The following is an 11,992-nucleotide window of genomic DNA, read 5'->3' as shown; positions in this document are numbered from 1 at the left end:
ACAACGAAGCACGTCCTCCGCTTATGGCGGCTAACCAACAAAATGGAGCACGACAGTGATCAAGTCGAAAATTATGTCCATGATGGTAGTAGGACAGCCCTCTGCTTTGTTATTTATCCTTCCCCTGACTTTACTAAAGTGTAACAGAGAAAATCCAAGTATTTCTCGTGTATAATTACCTCGACAGACACTTTCTTGAGTCTTTTTTTTCTTTTTCTCTTAAAATAAGTTCATTCTCTATTTATATCCAAATCTAAGATGTGCTAAAATAGCAATGGGGACGTGGATGACGATTATGTCGTTGTTGATGAAAATGATGAGCTATAATTTCATCTCTAATGACTCAACGTCGACGGGACGGTAAAGTATAAGCTACTTTCCTTTTCCTTGTCGAAGGAGCAGTAGATTGAAATAAAGAGGGATTTTCAGATGTTGAAAGGCTGATACTTAGTCGTTATCCAGGTCAGTCCTTTGCTGTATTTTACGTGAATGTTACGTCCCAAAAATGTGCATGAGCTAAGATTTACGATTTTTCCTCCTACGGTCATTAAGCTTTTGATGTCATGTTGCCCAGTGAAATACGTTGAACGCTTGAGAGGTCTTCACGCTGCGTAAAGTACCTCATGAAGGATTATGAGTCTTTTGCTCGCAATTTCCCCTTCAACGTCGAGAGCGTTGAACTTTAACCATCCTTCCTTCCTGTCGGTGTTATTTGGTAAAAATCCCTGACTGTACTGAAGAATGGATATGAAGAGTCCCATGATTGAAACTTCCTGGCAGATTAAAACTGTGTGCCCGACCGAGACTCGAACTCGGGACCTTTGCCTTTCGCGGGCAAGTGCTCTACCAACTGAGCTACCGAAGCACGACTCAAGCCCGGTACTCACAGCTTTACTTCTGCCAGTACCTCGTCTCCTACCTTCCAAACTTTACAGAAGCTCTCCTGCGAAACTTGCAGAACTAGCACTCCTGAAAGAAAGGATATTGCGGAGACATGGCTTAGCCACAGCCTGGGGGATGTTTCCAGAATGAGATTTTCACTCTGCAGCGGAGTGTGCGCTGATATGAAACTTCCTGGCAGATTAAAACTGTGTGCCCGACCGAGACTCGAACTCGGGACCTTTGCCTTTCGCAGGCAAGTGCTCTACCAACTGAGCTACCGAAGCACGACTCACGCCCGGTACTCACAGCTTTACTTCTGCCAGTACCTCGTCTCCTACCTTCCAAACTTTACAGAAGCTCTCCTGCGAAACTTGCAGAACTAGCACTCCTGAAAGAAAGGATATTGCGGAGACATGGCTTAGCCACAGCCTGGGGGATGTTTCCAGAATGAGATTTTCACTCTGCAGCGGAGTGTGCGCTGATATGAAACTTCCTGGCAGATTAAAACTGTGTGCCCGACCGAGACTCGAACTCGGGACCTTTGCCTTTCGCGGGCAAGTGCTCTACCAACTGAGCTACCGAAGCACGACTCACGCCCGGTACTCACAGCTTTACTTCTGCCAGTACCTCGTCTCCTACCTTCCAAACTTTACAGAAGCTCTCCTGCGAAACTTGCAGAACTAGCACTCCTGAAAGAAAGGATATTGCGGAGACATGGCTTAGCCACAGCCTGGGGGATGTTTCCAGAATGAGATTTTCACTCTGCAGCGGAGTGTGCGCTGATATGAAACTTCCTGGCAGATTAAAACTGTGTGCCCGACCGAGACTCGAACTCGGGACCTTTGCCTTTCGCGGGCAAGTGCTCTACCAACTGAGCTACCGAAGCACGACTCACGCCCGGTACTCACAGCTTTACTTCTGCCAGTACCTCGTCTCCTACCTTCCAAACTTTACAGAAGCTCTCCTGCGAAACTTGCAGAACTAGCACTCCTGAAAGAAAGGATATTGCGGAGACATGGCTTAGCCACAGCCTGGGGGATGTTTCCAGAATGAGATTTTCACTCTGCAGCGGAGTGTGCGCTGATATGAAACTTCCTGGCAGATTAAAACTGTGTGCCCGACCGAGACTCGAATTCGGGACATTTGCCTTTCGCGGGCAAGTGCTCTACCAACTGAGCTACCGAAGCACGACTCACGCCCGGTACTCACAGCTTTACTTCTGCCAGTACCTCGTCTCCTACCTTCCAAACTTTACAGAAGCTCTCCTGCGAAACTTGCAGAACTAGCACTCCTGAAAGAAAGGATATTGCGGAGACATGGCTTAGCCACAGCCTGGGGGATGTTTCCAGAATGAGATTTTCACTCTGCAGCGGAGTGTGCGCTGATATGAAACTTCCTGGCAGATTAAAACTGTGTGCCCGACCGAGACTCGAACTCGGGACCTTTGCCTTTCGCGGGCAAGTGCTCTACCAACTGAGCTACCGAAGCACGACTCACGCCCGGTACTCACAGCTTTACTTCTGCCAGTACCTCGTCTCCTACCTTCCAAACTTTACAGAAGCTCTCCTGCGAAACCTGCAGAACTAGCACTCCTGAAAGAAAGGATATTGCGGAGACATGGCTTAGCCACAGCCTGGGGGATGTTTCCAGAATGAGATTTTCACTCTGCAGCGGAGTGTGCGCTGATATGAAACTTCCTGGCAGATTAAAACTGTGTGCCCGACCGAGACTCGAACTCGGGACCTTTGCCTTTCGCGGGCAAGTGCTCTACCAACTGAGCTACCGAAGCACGACTCACGCCCGGTACTCACAGCTTTACTTCTGCCAGTACCTCGTCTCCTACCTTCCAAACTTTACAGAAGCTCTCCTGCGAAACTTGCAGAACTAGCACTCCTGAAAGAAAGGATATTGCGGAGACATGGCTTAGCCACAGCCTGGGGGATGTTTCCAGAATGAGATTTTCACTCTGCAGCGGAGTGTGCGCTGATATGAAACTTCCTGGCAGATTAAAACTGTGTGCCCGACCGAGACTCGAACTCGGGACCTTTGCCTTTCGCGGGCAAGTGCTCTACCAACTGAGCTACCGAAGCACGACTCACGCCCGGTACTCACAGCTTTACTTCTGCCAGTACCTCGTCTCCTACCTTCCAAACTTTACAGAAGCTCTCCTGCGAAACTTGCAGAACTAGCACTCCTGAAAGAAAGGATATTGCGGAGACATGGCTTAGCCACAGCCTGGGGGATGTTTCCAGAATGAGATTTTCACTCTGCAGCGGAGTGTGCGCTGATATGAAACTTCCTGGCAGATTAAAACTGTGTGCCCGACCGAGACTCGAACTCGGGACCTTTGCCTTTCGCGGGCAAGTGCTCTACCAACTGAGCTACCGAAGCACGACTCACGCCCGGTACTCACAGCTTTACTTCTGCCAGTACCTCGTCTCCTACCTTCCAAACTTTACAGAAGCTCTCCTGCGAAACTTGCAGAACTAGCACTCCTGAAAGAAAGGATATTGCGGAGACATGGCTTAGCCACAGCCTGGGGGATGTTTCCAGAATGAGATTTTCACTCTGCAGTGGAGTGTGCGCTGATATGAAACTTCCTGGCAGATTAAAACTGTGTGCCCGACCGAGACTCGAACTCGGGACCTTTGCCTTTCGCGGGCAAGTGCTCTACCAACTGAGCTACCGAAGCACGACTCACGCCCGGTACTCACAGCTTTACTTCTGCCAGTACCTCGTCTCCTACCTTCCAAACTTTACAGAAGCTCTCCTGCGAAACTTGCAGAACTAGCACTCCTGAAAGAAAGGATATTGCGGAGACATGGCTTAGCCACAGCCTGGGGGATGTTTCCAGAATGAGATTTTCACTCTGCAGCGGAGTGTGCGCTGATATGAAACTTCCTGGCAGATTAAAACTGTGTGCCCGACCGAGACTCGAACTCGGGACCTTTGCCTTTCGCGGGCAAGTGCTCTACCAACTGAGCTACCGAAGCACGACTCACGCCCGGTACTCACAGCTTTACTTCTGCCAGTACCTCGTCTCCTACCTTCCAAACTTTACAGAAGCTCTCCTGCGAAACTTGCAGAACTAGCACTCCTGAAAGAAAGGATATTGCGGAGACATGGCTTAGCCACAGCCTGGGGGATGTTTCCAGAATGAGATTTTCACTCTGCAGCGGAGTGTGCGCTGATATGAAACTTCCTGGCAGATTAAAACTGTGTGCCCGACCGAGACTCGAACTCGGGACCTTTGCCTTTCGCGGGCAAGTGCTCTACCAACTGAGCTACCGAAGCACGACTCACGCCCGGTACTCACAGCTTTACTTCTGCCAGTACCTCGTCTCCTACCTTCCAAACTTTACAGAAGCTCTCCTGCGAAACTTGCAGAACTAGCACTCCTGAAAGAAAGGATATTGCGGAGACATGGCTTAGCCACAGCCTGGGGGATGTTTCCAGAATGAGATTTTCACTCTGCAGCGGAGTGTGCGCTGATATGAAACTTCCTGGCAGATTAAAACTGTGTGCCCGACCGAGACTCGAACTCGGGACCTTTGCCTTTCGCGGGCAAGTGCTCTACCAACTGAGCTACCGAAGCACGACTCACGCCCGGTACTCACAGCTTTACTTCTGCCAGTACCTCGTCTCCTACCTTCCAAACTTTACAGAAGCTCTCCTGCGAAACTTGCAGAACTAGCACTCCTGAAAGAAAGGATATTGCGGAGACATGGCTTAGCCACAGCCTGGGGGATGTTTCCAGAATGAGATTTTCACTCTGCAGCGGAGTGTGCGCTGATATGAAACTTCCTGGCAGATTAAAACTGTGTGCCCGACCGAGACTCGAACTCGGGACCTTTGCCTTTCGCGGGCAAGTGCTCTACCAACTGAGCTACCGAAGCACGACTCACGCCCGGTACTCACAGCTTTACTTCTGCCAGTACCTCGTCTCCTACCTTCCAAACTTTACAGAAGCTCTCCTGCGAAACTTGCAGAACTAGCACTCCTGAAAGAAAGGATATTGCGGAGACATGGCTTAGCCACAGCCTGGGGGATGTTTCCAGAATGAGATTTTCACTCTGCAGCGGAGTGTGCGCTGATATGAAACTTCCTGGCAGATTAAAACTGTGTGCCCGACCGAGACTCGAACTCGGGACCTTTGCCTTTCGCGGGCAAGTGCTCTACCAACTGAGCTACCGAAGCACGACTCACGCCCGGTACTCACAGCTTTACTTCTGCCAGTACCTCGTCTCCTACCTTCCAAACTTTACAGAAGCTCTCCTGCGAAACTTGCAGAACTAGCACTCCTGAAAGAAAGGATATTGCGTGAGTCGTGCTTCGGTAGCTCAGTTGGTAGAGCACTTGCCCGCGAAAGGCAAAGGTCCCGAGTTCGAGTCTCGGTCGGGCACACAGTTTTAATCTGCCAGGAAGTTTCATATCAGCGCACACTCCGCTGCAGAGTGAAAATCTCATTCTGGAAACATCCCCCAGGCTGTGGCTAAGCCATGTCTCCGCAATATCCTTTCTTTCAGGAGTGCTAGTTCTGCAAGTTTCGCAGGAGAGCTTCTGTAAAGTTTGGAAGGTAGGAGACGAGGTACTGGCAGAAGTAAAGCTGTGAGTACCGGGCGTGAGTCGTGCTTCGGTAGCTCAGTTGGTAGAGCACTTGCCCGCGAAAGGCAAAGGTCCCGAGTTCGAGTCTCGGTCGGGCACACAGTTTTAATCTGCCAGGAAGTTTCATATCAGCGCACACTCCGCTGCAGAGTGAAAATCTCATTCTGGAAACATCCCCCAGGCTGTGGCTAAGCCATGTCTCCGCAATATCCTTTCTTTCAGGAGTGCTAGTTCTGCAAGTTTCGCAGGAGAGCTTCTGTAAAGTTTGGAAGGTAGGAGACGAGGTACTGGCAGAAGTAAAGCTGTGAGTACCGGGCGTGAGTCGTGCTTCGGTAGCTCAGTTGGTAGAGCACTTGCCCGCGAAAGGCAAAGGTCCCGAGTTCGAGTCTCGGTCGGGCACACAGTTTTAATCTGCCAGGAAGTTTCATATCAGCGCACACTCCGCTGCAGAGTGAAAATCTCATTCTGGAAACATCCCCCAGGCTGTGGCTAAGCCATGTCTCCGCAATATCCTTTCTTTCAGGAGTGCTAGTTCTGCAAGTTTCGCAGGAGAGCTTCTGTAAAGTTTGGAAGGTAGGAGACGAGGTACTGGCAGAAGTAAAGCTGTGAGTACCGGGCGTGAGTCGTGCTTCGGTAGCTCAGTTGGTAGAGCACTTGCCCGCGAAAGGCAAAGGTCCCGAGTTCGAGTCTCGGTCGGGCACACAGTTTTAATCTGCCAGGAAGTTTCATATCAGCGCACACTCCGCTGCAGAGTGAAAATCTCATTCTGGAAACATCCCCCAGGCTGTGGCTAAGCCATGTCTCCGCAATATCCTTTCTTTCAGGAGTGCTAGTTCTGCAAGTTTCGCAGGAGAGCTTCTGTAAAGTTTGGAAGGTAGGAGACGAGGTACTGGCAGAAGTAAAGCTGTGAGTACCGGGCGTGAGTCGTGCTTCGGTAGCTCAGTTGGTAGAGCACTTGCCCGCGAAAGGCAAAGGTCCCGAGTTCGAGTCTCGGTCGGGCACACAGTTTTAATCTGCCAGGAAGTTTCATATCAGCGCACACTCCGCTGCAGAGTGAAAATCTCATTCTGGAAACATCCCCCAGGCTGTGGCTAAGCCATGTCTCCGCAATATCCTTTCTTTCAGGAGTGCTAGTTCTGCAAGTTTCGCAGGAGAGCTTCTGTAAAGTTTGGAAGGTAGGAGACGAGGTACTGGCAGAAGTAAAGCTGTGAGTACCGGGCGTGAGTCGTGCTTCGGTAGCTCAGTTGGTAGAGCACTTGCCCGCGAAAGGCAAAGGTCCCGAGTTCGAGTCTCGGTCGGGCACACAGTTTTAATCTGCCAGGAAGTTTCATATCAGCGCACACTCCGCTGCAGAGTGAAAATCTCATTCTAGTCCCATGATTGTTTCGAGCCAGTTTAGTAGATTTTAATTAGTGAAGCATCAAAACTCTTTGAGAATAGTACAAGATGCGTCACGTCCGGCAAAGAAGAGCGCAAGTTAAAAAAGACGTAAATGTTAACAGCTTCCGCGTCAACTGACCTAAAAGTCGGCCGGCCCGTTTTTCCGCCTACGGAAATGATGAGGCATTTGCACGCCCCACGAAGCCACTGTGTGCTCTTCTTGTCTGTCTTGCGTTCGCAGCACCATTCGTGACGTCACCTGAGAGCAACGGTGCTGGCGGGCGTTGACGCCTGAATAGCAGAGGCGGCGGGAAGTGGGTTACTTGTTGCGGCTAGGACGTCGCTCCTTCACGGACTGGACTGGTATATTTAGGTCCTGTCCACTCAGTCCTGACATCTTGACCTCAACCAATACCTCCACAATTGTACCTGCTAATAATTTCTGTCGGAAGAGCATAGGGATCAGTTATACTATTTCATAGTCGACAGTATTTTTCTATCCGTAGTACGGTGACAGTCACGCATGGCGTGTCTCGCAACTTCCAGACAAACGTCTTAGAAAAAAACCTCTCCTTCGTTAAACAGACTGTGGTAAAATATAGGAGTCTCTTTTATTAAGAGCTAAACTCCTTAACATAGAGACCAAGAATCACGAAAAAGTATGTCAATTTAAGAGAAACGAATGCTGCGATGCATGTCGTTAATGGCCAGGTCATATGAGACAATGCAGTTGCTCTATTACACAACAATGGAGGGCCGTCCGGGGTGGCCGAGCGGTTCTAGGCGCTACAGTCTGTAACCGCGCGGCCACTACGTCACAGGTTCGAATCCTGCCTCGGACATGGATGTGTGTGATGTCCTTAGGTTAGTTAGGTTTAAGTAGTTCTAAGTTCTAGGGGACTGATGACCTTAGAAGTTGAGTCCCATAGTTGCCAGAGCCATTTGAACAATGGAGGAAGCAACGTTACAGAGGGGAATCGGAGGAGCGGACCAAAACCCAAAACAGGCATTCGTCACAAGTGTTAAATAGCACTGAAAATTTAAATGATAAGTTGTAGAGATCATATCAGTCTTTGTTCAGAACAGGTATTTATATTTTTGAAACTATGGAAGGTTTAGGAACTCGTAACCAACACTGATCCTACAGTTTATCTTAAAAGACATCTTAAAGAAACACAAACACCCGTTTCTAACATTTGTAGATTTAGAAAACGGTTTTGACAGTGTGGACTGGAATACACTTGTTGATATTCTAAAGTTACCAGAGGTGAAATACGGAGAGTGTAAGGCTATCTACAACTCGTACAAAAACCAGATTGCAGGGCATGAGACAGAGCTGCACCCTGTCTGTCATCAGCATGTACACATAGGAAGTAGTCAAGGAAATCACGGAGAAATTAGGAAAATTAAGGGGGAAGAAATAAAGATTATAAGATTTGACGTTGACATTGTAATTCTGTTAGAGGCAGCAAAAGACCTGGAAAATCAGGTGAAGGGAATGCATAGTATCTTGAAAAAAGATTTTGAGGCGAAAATTAACAGCAGTAAAGCAAAGGTAAAGGATGTAGTCAAGTTAAATCAAACAGTGCTGAGGGATTAGATTAGGGAATACATACAAAAATTAGTAGATGACTTTGCTATTTGGGCAGCAAAATAACTAACGATAGCGAAAGCAAAGAGAATACCAAATGCTGACTGACAACAGCAAAAAAATCATTTATGAAAACGATAAATTAGTTAACACTGAATATAAATTTAACTATCAGAAAATCCTTGCTGGAAGCATTTTTCTGGACTGTAACCTTAAATGGCGCAACGTAGGCGATAAACAAAGCAGACAGTAGGAGAGTGCACGCTCTTGAAATGTGGTGCTAGAGTACAAAAAAGAAGACTATATTGGTAGATGGGTAACTTTTATATTCGAATTGAAATGTAAAGGGATTTATGGTACAACTTTGTAATGGGATTGGTGAATCATCAAGAGATGAATAATTTTGTATACAATTAAATATTTGTAGGTAGAGAGAGAGACCATGGCGTGTATATACAGGCAGCTTCAAATGGATATAGTCTGCAGTAATTATGCAGAGATGTAGAGCCTTGCATCAGACCAGATGGTAAAACGAATATCATAACAACGTAGCACTGCAGAACATACACATAGTGCCGAAAGATAAAATGATGAACGATAAATTGCTTTTATTCGTAGTAGCATGACCTACAAGTAGCGAAATTTTACTGAGGACGAGCGTTCACGTTTTGTTATTCTGACCTTTGACACCGGTCCATCGAAATGCAACTTGAAATATTTATGTGTACCACCAAATGCTGCCAAAACATTATTGTTCTGCAACTAATTTCGGCATTTTATTCGTCATCTGGCATACTTGGAGTCTGCCAGGTGATGTAATCTCGTTAGAGCGTAAAAAAGTTTTTAACGTCTTTTCGTGGCATGCACAAAAATGTCATTTATCAGAGATGTACAGCGCTTGATGGCTCTGAGACTGGTCCAACACTGAAGTCCGAGACAAGGAACAGGGACTGTGGCTGGGCCTAGGACGTTCGCCGTCCCTCTGCAGTCTTAATCAGTAACTGCCGATGTGTCCTCAGATAATACATTCGGGACGCTGTTTCTGGGAAATGTATTTTTCATTATTTTTTATTGTTTGTTTCTCTCTTTCACCATTGTATGCAAGCGTGAAGGAAGGAGGAAAAGGGTTTAACGACACGTCGACCACGAGTCTCTAGAAACTGTGCGCAGTCGTGGATCAGGTGTGCTTTTCAGAGCAGTCACTGTGGCTTTTGCTTTAAGCGATTTGTTGAAACTTTTCTCTGTTTGTGTTATTGTTGGTGATCAGTCTTCTCTTCGGATGTGGCCAGTCACGACTTCCTCTCCTGTACCAAATCTTTCACGTCAGAACAGCACTTGCACCTGACGTCCTCTATTATTTGTTGACGTATCCCAATACCTGCCTTGAAGCCTTTACCTTTTACAACTCCATCGAATAACATGGGACTTATTCCTTCATGACTTAACATATGGCCTATCATCCTGCCCATTCTTCTTTCCAATATCCTACACATGAATATCAGGCCACCGAATTTTGAAGCTTCTCAAAAGCTTAGATTCTGTTCTTCTCCGGTTTTCTCAGAGCCTATAATCCACTTCCATTGAACGCCGTGATTTTGTTCCTCAAGTTAACCGATGTTTATACTACTACTCTTCTTTCAGTCATGAACACCCTCTTTCTCTACACCAAACTGCAATTTATTTCCTCGTAGCTTCATTAGTCATATGTTATTTTGCATCCAAGGTAGAGACTTCTTCACTTCTTTCACATCTGCATCTAGATCATACTCCGCAAGCAAACTAACGGTGTGTGGCAGAGGGTACTTCTGGTACTACTAACTGGTTCCCACGCCCTCCTCTTCTTGCAGCAATCGCTAATTGTGCTTGGTCGCCAAATTTAATGTTAAGTATGTTGCTAATGTCATTTTTTCCACTTCACATTACTTCTTCTTTATCCGGTTTACGCTCAGTCCATATTCTGTACTCAGTAAGTTCACTCGGTTCAACAGATCCTGCAGCTTTCCTTTACTTTTAGTGAGGACAGGAATGTCATCAGCAAAATTTATCATTGACAGCCTTTCACCCTGAATTTTAATTCAGTCCTCAATGGTTATTTTATTTCCGTCATTCCTTATTCGATGTATCGAATGAACAGTAGAGGCGGAACAATACATCCCTTACATCAATCTTAATCCGAGCATTTTATTCCTGGTCTTCTTTCACTATTCTACCGTCTTGGTTCTTGTGTATATTGTCTATTACCTGTCTTTCCCTATAGCTTACACATATTTCTTTCAGAATTTCGAACATCTTGCACCTCTTTACATTCTCGATCGCTTTTTTCTAGGTCGAAAAAGCCTATGAAAGTGTCTTGAATTTTCTTAAAACTTGCTTCAATTTTCTGGAACAATTCCAGATATGCCTCTCTGTTGCCTTTACCCTTCCTAAAGTCAATGAAAACTACTGCAAACTTAAAACTTGTCGGGCTGAGAGAGGTTTGAATCCAGGCAGTACCCAGTCTCCTAACCACCCTGCTCGGTATTTACTTTCATTAAAGATTTCCCAGCTCTCTGCTCCTATACAGCCTTTTGGGCGGTTTCACAGTTTACGATGGCTTTCCACCTTAGCGAATAGCCAGAATTGTGATTGGGTACAATAGTTTCTTGGACACAGAGCTCACCGACTCGTCCTTAACGGAACAATATCGACAGATATGAAAACAATTTTAGAAAAATCCCAAGGTAGTGTTATCCTTACAATATTAATGATCTAACAGCTAACGTTGTAGATCCTGGGAGGCTTTTTGCGGTCTATGCTGTTGTCCGTCGCCAGGTGATTATTTCTAAATGCAGGGTGACTTGCAGAGAATCGATAATTGCTGCAGTGACCTTCAGTTGAACCTGAATACAAATAAATGCAACTTGTTGAGTTTACATATAAGTTGATTTAAAATAGTGTTCTATTACATATTTGACGACAATTCGTTAGCAACAGTAACAGCTGCATCTAGAAGTAACCATTAAGAACGACCTACAATTGAACGAGTACAAGAAACAAATTATAGGAAAAACAAATGACAGATTGATAGTCAATGGGAAAATATTTAGGAAATGTAAGTTATAAACGATAGCTTGAAAAACACTTAAAAAACCGATTCTTCAGAATTTCTCAATATTATGGGGCGGTTACAAGTTTGAGTTAATGGAAGAGATAGACAATATCCATGTCTTCCATGAAGGGATCGCTTAGACGGTGAGAAAGCGGTACGAAGATGTTCAAGTGGCTGATGCTACTACGGCCGTTCAATAAGTAATGCAACGTTTTCTTTCTCGGCCAGTTTTGGTTGAAAAAATACAGACTTTCTTGTGAAATATAGTGGAATATTCCCGCTGTAGTCCCTACCGATTCATGAAGTTCATATAGATGACGGCGCTATATGTAACCTTTAAAATGATTGTCTGCAACGGAGGTGCGCTCCAAGCAGAAAACTGTCGTCATCTCCTGGAGGAATAGAGCATAATGGCAGATTGTCACAGGAACTTGCAGAATATCGGC

This window comes from Schistocerca americana, chromosome 2 (assembly GCF_021461395.2).
Source record: "Schistocerca americana isolate TAMUIC-IGC-003095 chromosome 2, iqSchAmer2.1, whole genome shotgun sequence".
NCBI lineage: Eukaryota > Metazoa > Arthropoda > Insecta > Orthoptera > Acrididae > Schistocerca > Schistocerca americana.
Note: the sequence above shows the minus strand (reverse complement) of the source record.